At 51.3% G+C, this 10435-nt stretch overlaps 1 protein-coding gene across 4 annotated transcripts in view; it reads left to right on the top strand.

The window, feature by feature from the left end:
• Dgkz (diacylglycerol kinase zeta) overlaps window positions 1-10435 on the top strand; it is a 43006-nt gene that overhangs the window by 17711 nt on the left and 14860 nt on the right. The window contains exon 1 of one of the 4 annotated variants that reach the window (XM_021156922.2): window positions 7999-8120. The exons of the other annotated variants lie outside the window; for them this stretch is intronic. The gene's annotated coding sequence lies outside the window, so the exon portion shown is untranslated. Of the gene's footprint in view, window positions 1-7998; window positions 8121-10435 lie in introns of those variants that run through there. 4 annotated transcript variants of the gene reach the window in all.

The following is a 10435-nucleotide window of genomic DNA, read 5'->3' as shown; positions in this document are numbered from 1 at the left end:
AAAAAAAAAAAAAGAATTAGGAAGGCTGAGAACCACAGCTTGAGGCTCACAGCTTCCCTCTTTCCTGGAGCCACTCCTGTTGCTGTGGTCCTCAGCCACTACCTGTGTGTTTCATGTGAAGGCCCTGGATGCCCTTGGAGCATAAGCATCTGGTTATAGTATGCTGCCCCAGCCCCTTAGCTCTCAGCCCTGAGCCTAGCTGGCACTCGTGTCCAGGAGGGAAAGGCTAGGCAGAGCATAGACCAGATGCCTGTCCCCTTATCCTCGCCAGTCTTAGCTAAGGGCATGCTGAGAGAGCAGGTCTGAGTGAGAGCAGAAGCTGTGGTCCACAGGAGGGAGGATGGGTGCTCTCAGTCCTCTATTGAATGCTCACCCAACCCCTCCCCACGCACCTGTGTCCAGGTGGATGGCGCTCATCTTCTTTTCTGGCCATCAACAGCTACTCCAAGCTCATACATCTGCCAGTTTCATAGACTCATCACAAGGATGGCCTTGGTGGATTTACTTCCATCTTACAGATGAAAAAGACAAAGGCTCATAAAGGTCACGAAGTTTGCCCTGGGTCTCAGCCCAGAAATCTTTCCGCAGCACCTGGTTATTAACACTTTCCTTCAGATATTCCCTTCCCACCCTAACCTGCAGAGCCTCAGGAGGCCTTAGATACTGTCTGGGTTTACTGAGAGGTTCATACCTCATGAAGTTGCCTGAGACGCATGAGATGTCCTGCCCCAAGTAAGTGACAGCCCCCCCCCCCACCATCCCCCACCCCACCCCTGGGTCCCTTTAGCAGGAGCAGACTGGTTGTAGAGATCCTGGGTAGGCAGCCTGTGTCTGAAAGACAGCCTTCATGGTGCTTCACAGCTGGTTCCGGGGAAGGGCACACCTGTGACCTTTTATTAGGTGCCAGGGACGGATTCTTGGATAGCCTGGGTTCAGTGAGTGGCCTGTGTCCTGAGGAATAGATTAGGCCCCACTTGTACCCAGCACCCTCTCTGTCTCTCCTTGCAGAGACCTGCCCCCCCCCCTTCCTGGCAGAGTGCCAGTACAGAGCTCCCACAGAGAGGCCTCTCCCCTGCCAGGGCTGAGCACCATCATAGCAAATGCCAAAATAGCTGTCTGGGAGCCTGAGCCTGCACCACCCACGCCCCAGCATCTTGCGGGTTAACAGCTTGCCTGTCTCTCCACCCCCCTTCCCTAGCTTGCTGACATTTTACAGAGAGAGCTGGGGGTGGTTGTGAAAGGGGCAAGTTGGTTCCTGCTCCTTAGCCCACATAGACAGCCCACTGATACAGCCTGCTGCTGCCCACCTGCCTCTGGAAGACATCCTGTCGGAGAGTTCTGCTGTCTGACCCGGGAAAGCAAAGCTGAGCTCTCTGCCTGTTATGCCACACGATGAGTGACTCGTTGTTGAAACCAGACAGGGGAGACCCAAGATAACACTGGGCAGATGGCCTCCCTCTCACGGCCGTTTTTAGTTTTTAGGGGGGATAGGAAAGATGGGGGTTGAGACATCTATTGCTTAGACCTGCCTTGAACTCATGGCAATCCCTGAGATCAGAGTGAGCTACCATACCCAGCTCCTCCAGAAATCTGTTTTAAAGAGACTAAGACTTTTGTCAGCTGATGCTAGGGTCTAGCAGGTATCCATGCTGGCAGAGCGCACACTACGTTATCGTCCCAGACGCTCGGTGGGTTTTACTTTCATCCAAATGGTATGCCTTAGTTGAGCATAGAGGTTCATGTATGTAATCTTAGCACTTTGGAGGCTGAGGCAAGAGGATGCTGAGTTTAAGGTTATCCTGGGCTACATGAGTTCAAGGCCAGGTTGGACTAAATAGTCAGACCCTCTCAAAAAAGTTGAGGGGAGGCAGTCTGGGGGAGGGGTATTGGTCTGATTTGCTTTAGTTCTTTTTTTTTAAAAAAAAGTTGTATTTATTTATTATATGTAAGCATACTGTAGCTGTCTTCAGACACTCCAGAAGAGGGAGTGAGATCTCATTATGAATGGTTGTGAGCCACCATGTGGTTGCTGGGAATTGAACTCAGGACCTTTGGAAGAGCAGTCAATGCTCTTAACCTCTGAGCCATCTCTCCAGTCCCCTTTAGTTTGGTTTTTGAGGCAGAATCTTGAACTAGAAATGACCCCCCCACACACACACACCCTTTGGCTCCCAGGAGCCTAGACTACAAGCGCAAGCTTAGTAACCTTTTTAGGTTTGCACATTGCTTTTAGTCACCAGAGATTGCTCAGATGCCTGACTCCCTGAGTGTTCCTTTCCACCAGTGCTCTGGCCCGTATGCCTTGGCTTAGATAGATGTCACGAATGGTCTTGCCAAGCGGTTCCCCTAGTTTTTAATGCCTTTGGAGGTATTTATTTCCTTTTTTGAAACTGATTAAACTGAGGAAGTGTTTATTGTGACCACGTTCTCTTTCTAGCCTACAGCAATCCCTAGAGAGGAGGCTGAGGCTAGGAAAACTGAAGCCTCTTAGCCTGAGGCAGTAGAGCTGGTCAGAGGCAAAACTCTAAACCCTTGCAAGGGCCAGGTGGCCGCTTTTGTTCTGGCAGAGTTCTTGCTTTAGCAGTAAGAAAGCCCTGGGTGGCAATCCTAGGTGCCTGGGGTGGAGGTGGGGAGCTGGAAGAGCTGATTCTAAGGAGTTAGAGTTTGAATGGAAGTAGGGGTCAGCCTGCTAGCAGATAGGAAACTGAAATTTGCTACAGGCACATGAGAAGGGGGGATGGGACTTGGGAGCACAGGTACTACAGAGGAGCCCTATTGGGAGAGTTGGAGGGAAATATTAGCATTCCCACAAAATGGCAGTCTTCAGGGCTGCCTGTTAGACACCTGGCTTATCTACCCAATGCTAGCAGTGGGACCTGAGTAGTTGGCCAGCCAGCCTGAAGCCATCTGCTGTCAACCTGATCAAGGCTAAGTAGGGACCACTAGCACTCTCTTCACTCTTCAGGCCATGCCCAACAATCTGGATGACAAGGTCCCAGGGTCTGTGACCTCATAGGGCATGCAGCCTAGCAGGTCAGTGCTGCTGGCCCAGAATAACCAAAGAGGGCCTGCGTGCGGGAGGTGCTGAACTTCCCACCTCCCCCAAGAGAGGGGCCTAGGGAGAACTTTCTGGCAGAACCAGAGTCTGAGCAAACTCCTGCAAGCTGAGAGGGAAAAGGAGAGGTTGAGTTCAGTAAACAGAGGGGCCTGGTTTCCATTCTAGAGACTCCAGGTGGCGAGTATAGAGCCATTTGTCTATGTGCCAAGTGGCAAACACAGGCTTGCCAGTGTGGAACTACTGGGTTTTCACTGATGCTCACTCTGCCACTTGTAAGCTGTAGGCCTTTGGCCACCGAACTACACTGTGCCTCACTTGCTCATCGATACTTCGAGGACAGAAGACAAGGATGAGCAGTACCGACTAGTAATTAAATCAGAATTAGTAGATAATATTTGCTTAGCCTGGTATGGTAGTGATTGGGAGGTAATGGCAGGAGGATCAGAAGTTCAAGGTCACCCTATGCTATGTGAGACACTGTCATAAATAAATAAATAGCCAAGGGAAGTGTGTATTTGTTAACATACAAAAATAGGAAAACGGGCCAGAGGGGTGGCTCAGAGGTTAAAGGTGCTTGCTGCCAAGTCGATGACTTGAGTTTGATCCCCAGAATTTACATGGTAGAAGGAGAGAACCAACTCCTGAAAGCTGTCCTCCAACCTTTACATGTGCATTAGGGCGTGGTGCTGTATGTGTGCCCACACATTCATGTGAGGGTTCATGTGTGCATGCACGTGCACAAAATAAACATCAAAACATTTTTTTCACCCGGGCGTGGTGGCACATGCCTTTTATCCCAGCACTTGGGAGGCAGAGGCAGGCGGATTTCTGAGTTCAAGGCCAGCCTGGTCTACAAAGTGAGTTCCAGGACAGCCAGGGCTACACAGAGAAACCCTGTCTCGAAAAAAACAACAAAGTTTTTTTTTCAAAGGAAGAAAATAGGAGGGAAAGCTGTTGGCTGTCAGGCCCAGGACTTTCTCAGTTGTTAGTGGGAACAGACATGTAGAAGTAAGTATTCCCAAAGAATTCTGGGTAGCAGCGGACTGAGGGGAGCTCTAAAAGAACCAGTTGGCCATTCATTACTAGCAGGAGTAGACTCTGAGGTGGACCCGGACATGAAGGAAGAAGCTGGGGACGCTTGGTCAAGGAGCTCAGCTAGGGCCCTGGATCAGCAGCCTAGGCTTTTGCAGCCCCTCCTGCCGGGCTGTTTTATACAGAGAGTGCAGCTTATGCAATGACCCCAAGCCGAAGGGGCCTCCAGGTGCCACTCACCAATCTCCCAGAGAGGAAGATGGCCACTAAAACAGAAGTTGTTGTTGTGCCCAAACAAAGAGAAGTGGCCTGGGCCTGTGGCCAGCCCTTGGTGGGGTACCCAGGAGGAAGCACTTCCCATCCCTGAAGGCTCTAACCCCTCCCCCACGGAATTCCCTGTTCCTTCCTCCTGAGCTGACCCGAAGTAAACATAGCTCCTGCCAGCCCTGTGCTGGACATACCACACCCACATATGCTCAGCAGGCCCCCCGCCTCCAGGAGCTGGCTGCCTGGTGGAAGATCTGAGAGAAGGGTATCCAGGGTTTCAGCGGTTGAAGACCCAGATGGGTGGTCAGCTGGAGTTGGTGGTTGTCTGGGCAGCTGTGAGCAGGTAGACTCTAGGTAACCAGTGAGGAGGGGAAAGGAAGCCCTTGTTCTAGGCAGAAGATTGTCAGGTGGAGAGGCACAGCACTGAAATGTGGCTCCATTATAGTTTAGGGTTACACCTAGCGAGTTAGTGCCAGTGTAGAATGCACATCTGCCAGGCTGTGAGAATTCCCTCTCAATCCATGGGTCTCTAAGTGACCTGGTACTGCAGGTCGCTGTGGACAAAGCAATTTTCATAGGAATTGTTTCTGATGTGTGTCTGTCTGTTCACTGTGCTGCCATCTGTAGAGGCAGAGGTAGGAACATTAGCAGCCAGCAGGCCCCTACTATATACTAATGTTGCGAGGATTGGACTGAGGAGATAGCTCAGTTAGTAGAATGCTCACCTAACATTCCCAAAGCCTGGGAGTTTATCCACAGTGCTCCATAAACCAAGGGTAGTGTGTAGGGTTGTAGCTCCAACCCTAGCACTCAGAAGGTGGGTATAAACGTAGGGGCTTTGAGGACAGTCTGGGCTGTGTGAGACCATCTGAAAGAGAGAGAGAGACAGACAGACACAGATACAGAGAGACAACTGAGGAGGCTAAGACAGGAGAATAGCAGCAATAGCAGCAGTGCGTGCGTGCGTGTGTGTGATGGAGTTTACCGTTTTTGGTTTTGGTTTTTGGTTTTTCGAGACAGGGTTTCTTTGTGTAGTCCTGGCTGTCCTGGAACTCACTCTGTAGACCAGGCTGGCCTAGAACTCAGAAATCCCCCTGCCTCTGCCTCCCAAGTGCTGGGATTAAAGGCATGCGCCACCGCTGCCTAGCTAGTTTACCTATTTTTGCTGCTAGCCCAACTGTAATGTTCTAAGCTTAGCTAAGGCAAGCTGTGTGCTCCATGATTACTCCCTTCTTCTTTCTTCCCTCCCCTTCCTTTTTTTTTTTTTTTTTGATGGGGTTTCTACATATGAACTCACTATGTAGACAGGATCAGCCTCAAACTCCCAGAGATCCATCAGCCTTTGTCACCTGAGTGCTAGGATTAAAGGCATTGGCCTGTGGCACCTCAGGCCTGCCAGTGGTACCTTTCCTACTGAGCAGCAGATAGACAAACTCAGACTCCAGGTGTCTGGCATACATTTTTCCAAATATGAATGAGATGAGCCTAACACTTCAAAAACAGTATCAATATTTGTTTCCAACAAGAAATTTGAGTTTGAGCAGAACTCAGAGTCTTAGAAACTTTGTATCTCCCTTCTGATGGAGGGAGTAGCTTTCCCAGACAGGAAACTGTTAGGAGCAATAGAGACAGCAAAGGTGATGATGTTTTGATGTTTTGTGAGGAATTGTTTCAACCTTTGGAAGATCAGTATAGCGTAGTACTACACTGGCTTATACTTGCTGTTACAAAATGCAAGATAGCCCTGTAACAGGGCAAGCCTGTGTCCCTAGCTGTTGAAAGAGGCCAAGGTAGGTGTTCGTGTGAACTCAGGAATTTCAGACTAGCCTGAACTACTTAAAAACAGCCCACCCCACACCCCCCAAAGAAAATCATAGCCTTGCACGGTAAAACTTTATGTTCATTGGTAGGGTTTGGCACCTGTACTGACCCTTAAGAATTAAGCCTTGTCAGCCTGTCCTGGTGCACACTCGTTTAATCCCAGCAGAGGCAGAGGCAGAGGCAGAGGCAGGCAGATCTTTGAGGCTAGCCTCATAGTGAGTTCCAAGACAGCCAGGGCTACATATACATAGAAACCTTGTCTCAAAAGAAAGAAAGAAAAACAAAGAAAGACCACTGGTCATATTTTCTCGGGATGGCATAGAATAGCCATAGTTATCTGGAAACCTGCTGAACTGTTCTTCCTTTCCTGACTCCACACACGGTAAGGCTCGCTCCTTCGTGTTCCTCCACCAGGACAGCCTGGTATCTTGTGCAGGGACCAATACTTCACAGGAACCAGCTACTGCTAGAAAACCAGATATTAGGTTTGCAAAAGCATAAAATATGCCAGCATGATGGCTCAGCAGGTAAAGGCACTTGCCTCCAAGTTGGACTGTTGAATTTGATCACCAGACTTCACATGTAGTCGGTGGCACTGGCACACATAGAACAAACAATAATGTTTTTAAGTTAAACAGTATCTTTTTACTGATTTTGTTGTGTTTTATGCAATATTGCTCTCCCTCCCTCTCTGCCTTGCCTTGCCTTGCCTTGCCTTGCCTTCCCTTTCCCTTTCNTTTCCCTTTCCCTTTCCCTTTCCCTTTCCCTTTCCCTTTCCCTTTCCCTTTCCCTTCCCTTTCCCTTCCCTTCCCTTTCCTTTCCTTTCCTTTCCCCTAGACAGGGTTTCTCTGTGTAGCCCTGGCTGGCCTAGAACTCACTATGTAGACTATGTTAGCCTTGAACTCAGAGATCCACCTACCTCTGCCTCCTGAAAGATTAATGCTCTTAAATTTAGATTCTATTTGGTTAAGTCTTAGTGCCTGTCACCTGCTCCTCAGACAGAATCCTTCTAGGAGTTTTAGAAATTATTATTTCTGAAAAATGGGACGTGCTTCTGGATTCGGGTGGGAACGTGAGCGTAGGGGTTGGGAGGTGTTGGCAGGTGTCACACCAGCTGATCTCTCCTAAATATTCTTCTACTGGCTTGAACCCAGGCAGCTCAGCAAGGCCCCTGACCCCCTTGACAGGACCAGAAGAGCCAGGCTCTGGAGTCTTGGCTCAGCTACTCCTAAGGCAGGAGTCACAGGCTCCCAAGAGCCTCAGGTACACCATCTGTTCAGCAGGGACAGTATGCCTCCCGCACAGGGGAATTACCAGCCTCTTGGCTAATAATGTTGGTGAGAAAAGGCTGTCTAAGTTGTGAAACACTCAATAGATAATTATTTTTGTGGTTGTTTTGTCTGGAACCAGCGTGGTTAGCTGTCTAAGACCCTGTAAAACCTGTCCCATGGACATAGGAGGACAGTGAGCAATTGTCTCCTTTTCCTTAAAAGGGGGGCCCACTCCTGCCCTCCTATATACCCCATCTCCCTTGTGCAGACACTGTGTGGGCTGGCCTGTTACTGAAGGAAAGAGTGTATTGATGGCTGTCACTCTGCCTGGCTTGGGACAAGGAAGTGGGAGAGAGGTGCCAGGAGGCCAGGCTCCTGTGCTTAGCGTGTGCACCGCCCACCCTCCCACCCACCGCCTGCCGCCTGCCTGCTATAGGGCCAGGAGCCACCACTGGGAGAGGAAGTGCAGTCAGTTACCAATTGGGCTATTTTCATAACGGTTGTCTCCGGCTTGGGGGAGGAGGGTGGTGAGGGGGAGGGGGCAGCGCAGCCACTGCAGCTAGCTGTCCAAACTAGGACTTGCTCTGCAGAGGCCGGCAATCCCAGCAAACTGGAGCAAGAGCGGAGGCGCCTGGGACCCCAGTCCCCACCTGCTTGTCCTTCCAGATCAGGTCAAAGGGGGGGTCCTCTCTCTTCCTTAACTCCTGCTCCCTTCTGTGACTGGGTGGATCTGGGGAGGGTAGATCAGGGCAGGCCCAGGCACCACCATCTCCAGATAAGGGCTTCCCTGCCAGCCCTCCGTCAGTCTGATGGAAAGGAGCAGGGCCTGCTGGGCCCCCCACGCCTGGGCAGGCCCTGAAAGAAACACTTGGCTCTCGTTTAGCTCTCTTACCCTTCAGCCCTGGCCCACCCGTTTACCTGCATGTTGTCCTTGTGTTTGGAGCAGAATCTCTTTAGTGAGGAGACCTGGTAATGTCCGCACCCTGCCTGAGCAGCCTAGGCCAGGCTAGACGAGCTGGATGCCTTCCCAGATTTCCTCTCTTCACCCTGACCCCTGGGGCTGTGGGAGCCGAGCAGCCGGGGCTGGTTTCTGGCAAGCAGTCCCTCCGACCAGGCAGGCCTTCATTCTGGGACTGGTAGAGAACAGGTGCCCTACCCCAGGCCAGCCTTCGTGGAGCAGAGGCCTTCCCATGGCGTGAAGTAGCTACTGTGGCAGGGCCCAACTGGTGTCCTATGCAGGTCCCTCTGGAGGCCGAGGGGTCCCTGAGGACCCGACTCATGCCAGGTGCAGAGGGCATTCCTCAGGAGCAGACGCCCGGGTGGCATGGCTGTATGCTTTCTTCCTCATGTGGTGAGCGGTGGCCACCCTGGGCACTCCTGCTTCCTTTTCTGGGTTCCCACCCCCACTGTGGGCAGAAACAAACCTCAGGAGGTGGCACGACCATAGGCCCTGCGGTTCTACCATGGCCTAGGTCTGCCAGGTAGCATCAAGTGCTTTCTGTGCATCCTTGCAGTGTCCCTCATCATGGCCTGTGGTGGTCGGACCCATCTTGCACATGGAGAAGTAGATGGGTGGCTAGTTGATATGTTGAGGGTGTGTAGTGTACATGCTAGGTTCCTAAGTGCTTGCTTACTTATTTATTTACAAACATGTCTCATGCAGCCCAGGCTGACATTGAACTTGTTGTATCCTTCAAGATGGTCCTGCCTCCTGCCTCTGCCTCCCAAGTGCTGGGGATTACAGGGTCACACCACTATACCAGGTTTTTCCTAGTAGCCAGCATCAAGTGTGAGGTGGTTTGGCTCGGGGCCAGCGGCCCTTCCTAGCAGGTGGCTGAGGAAGCATGTGGCCTGTCTCGTTCATGCCGACCCCCCATCTCCCATACGCCCTGCCCTCATCAGGCTCTCGGAGGCCAGCTGGAGATTAATGTGGCCCTCTGAGACATTTTTATATTGTCCTCCTTGAGTGTGGCTGGGTGCCCCAGACAAGCCCAGGAAGCCTAGGAGGCAGCCATTTTGCTGTGCTGTCAGTGTGAGAACCTTCTAGGGCCTCCCCCAAGACAGTGTCATGTGTGGAGGTGATAAGGGATGGAGTGAGAAGAGGTGACCACTCAAGCGGAACCATGGGAGAACTCCAGACCCAAACAGGGCTTCTTTTGTTTGCCTGCCTTTTAGTTAAGTTAGTTAAGATGGGGGTCTCACTATGTAGCCCTGGCTGTCTTGGAACTTGCTTTGTCAACCAGGTTAGCCTCAAAGTCACAGAACACCACCTACCTCCGCTTCTGAAGTACTGGGACTAAGGGAGTGAACTCCCATGCCAAGGGTTTTTGTTTTGTTTTGTTTTGTTTTTTTCCTTTTGTACTTCTTTTAAAAACAGTTGTAGCCCAAGCTGGCCTAGAATTCATTATATAGCCTAGGTTAGCTTCAGACATACAGCAGTCTTCCTGTCTCAGCTTTCCAAGTGCTGGGATAATGGACATGAACTGCCATGGAGAAGCAGGATAGGAAGAGATCGGCAGAGATAGGAAGTGAGGAGCCAGACTATCTCTGGCCAGCAGACCAATGTTTCTATGGAGATGAGCTGAACAGGAAACATGGGACCAGCGGGAAGGGCAGTGGGGACCCAGCGGTGTTTGGGGTGGTAGTGTCCCTCAGGAGAGCTTGCTGTAAGATGTCGACTAGTCGTAACAGTCTTCTTAGGTAAACAGGGAAACTGAGTCCCGTGGCCACAGCCGTAGGCACGAGCTTGGCCTTGTGCACCCTGAGCAGCTGAGGAAGCTTGTTCAGGGGTGTCCTGGAGCACCCTGCAGCGTGTGGCTTCTCTGGTTGTGCATGTAAGCTGTCATGTGTCCTAACAAGGGCTGTTTCCTTCTTGTCTGGTCATGCAGGTCTGAGACAGCAGGGAGGGCCCAGCCTTTCCCCTGACCAGAGAGCACAGCACCGCCTCCCCCACAGTGACTGTGGCCTTTTGTTTTCTGGGTGACAC

The sequence above is a fragment of the Mus caroli genome, chromosome 2 (genome assembly GCF_900094665.2).
Source record: "Mus caroli chromosome 2, CAROLI_EIJ_v1.1, whole genome shotgun sequence".
Taxonomy (NCBI): domain Eukaryota; kingdom Metazoa; phylum Chordata; class Mammalia; order Rodentia; family Muridae; genus Mus; species Mus caroli.
Note: the sequence above shows the minus strand (reverse complement) of the source record. Positions and strands in the feature narration are given on the sequence as shown.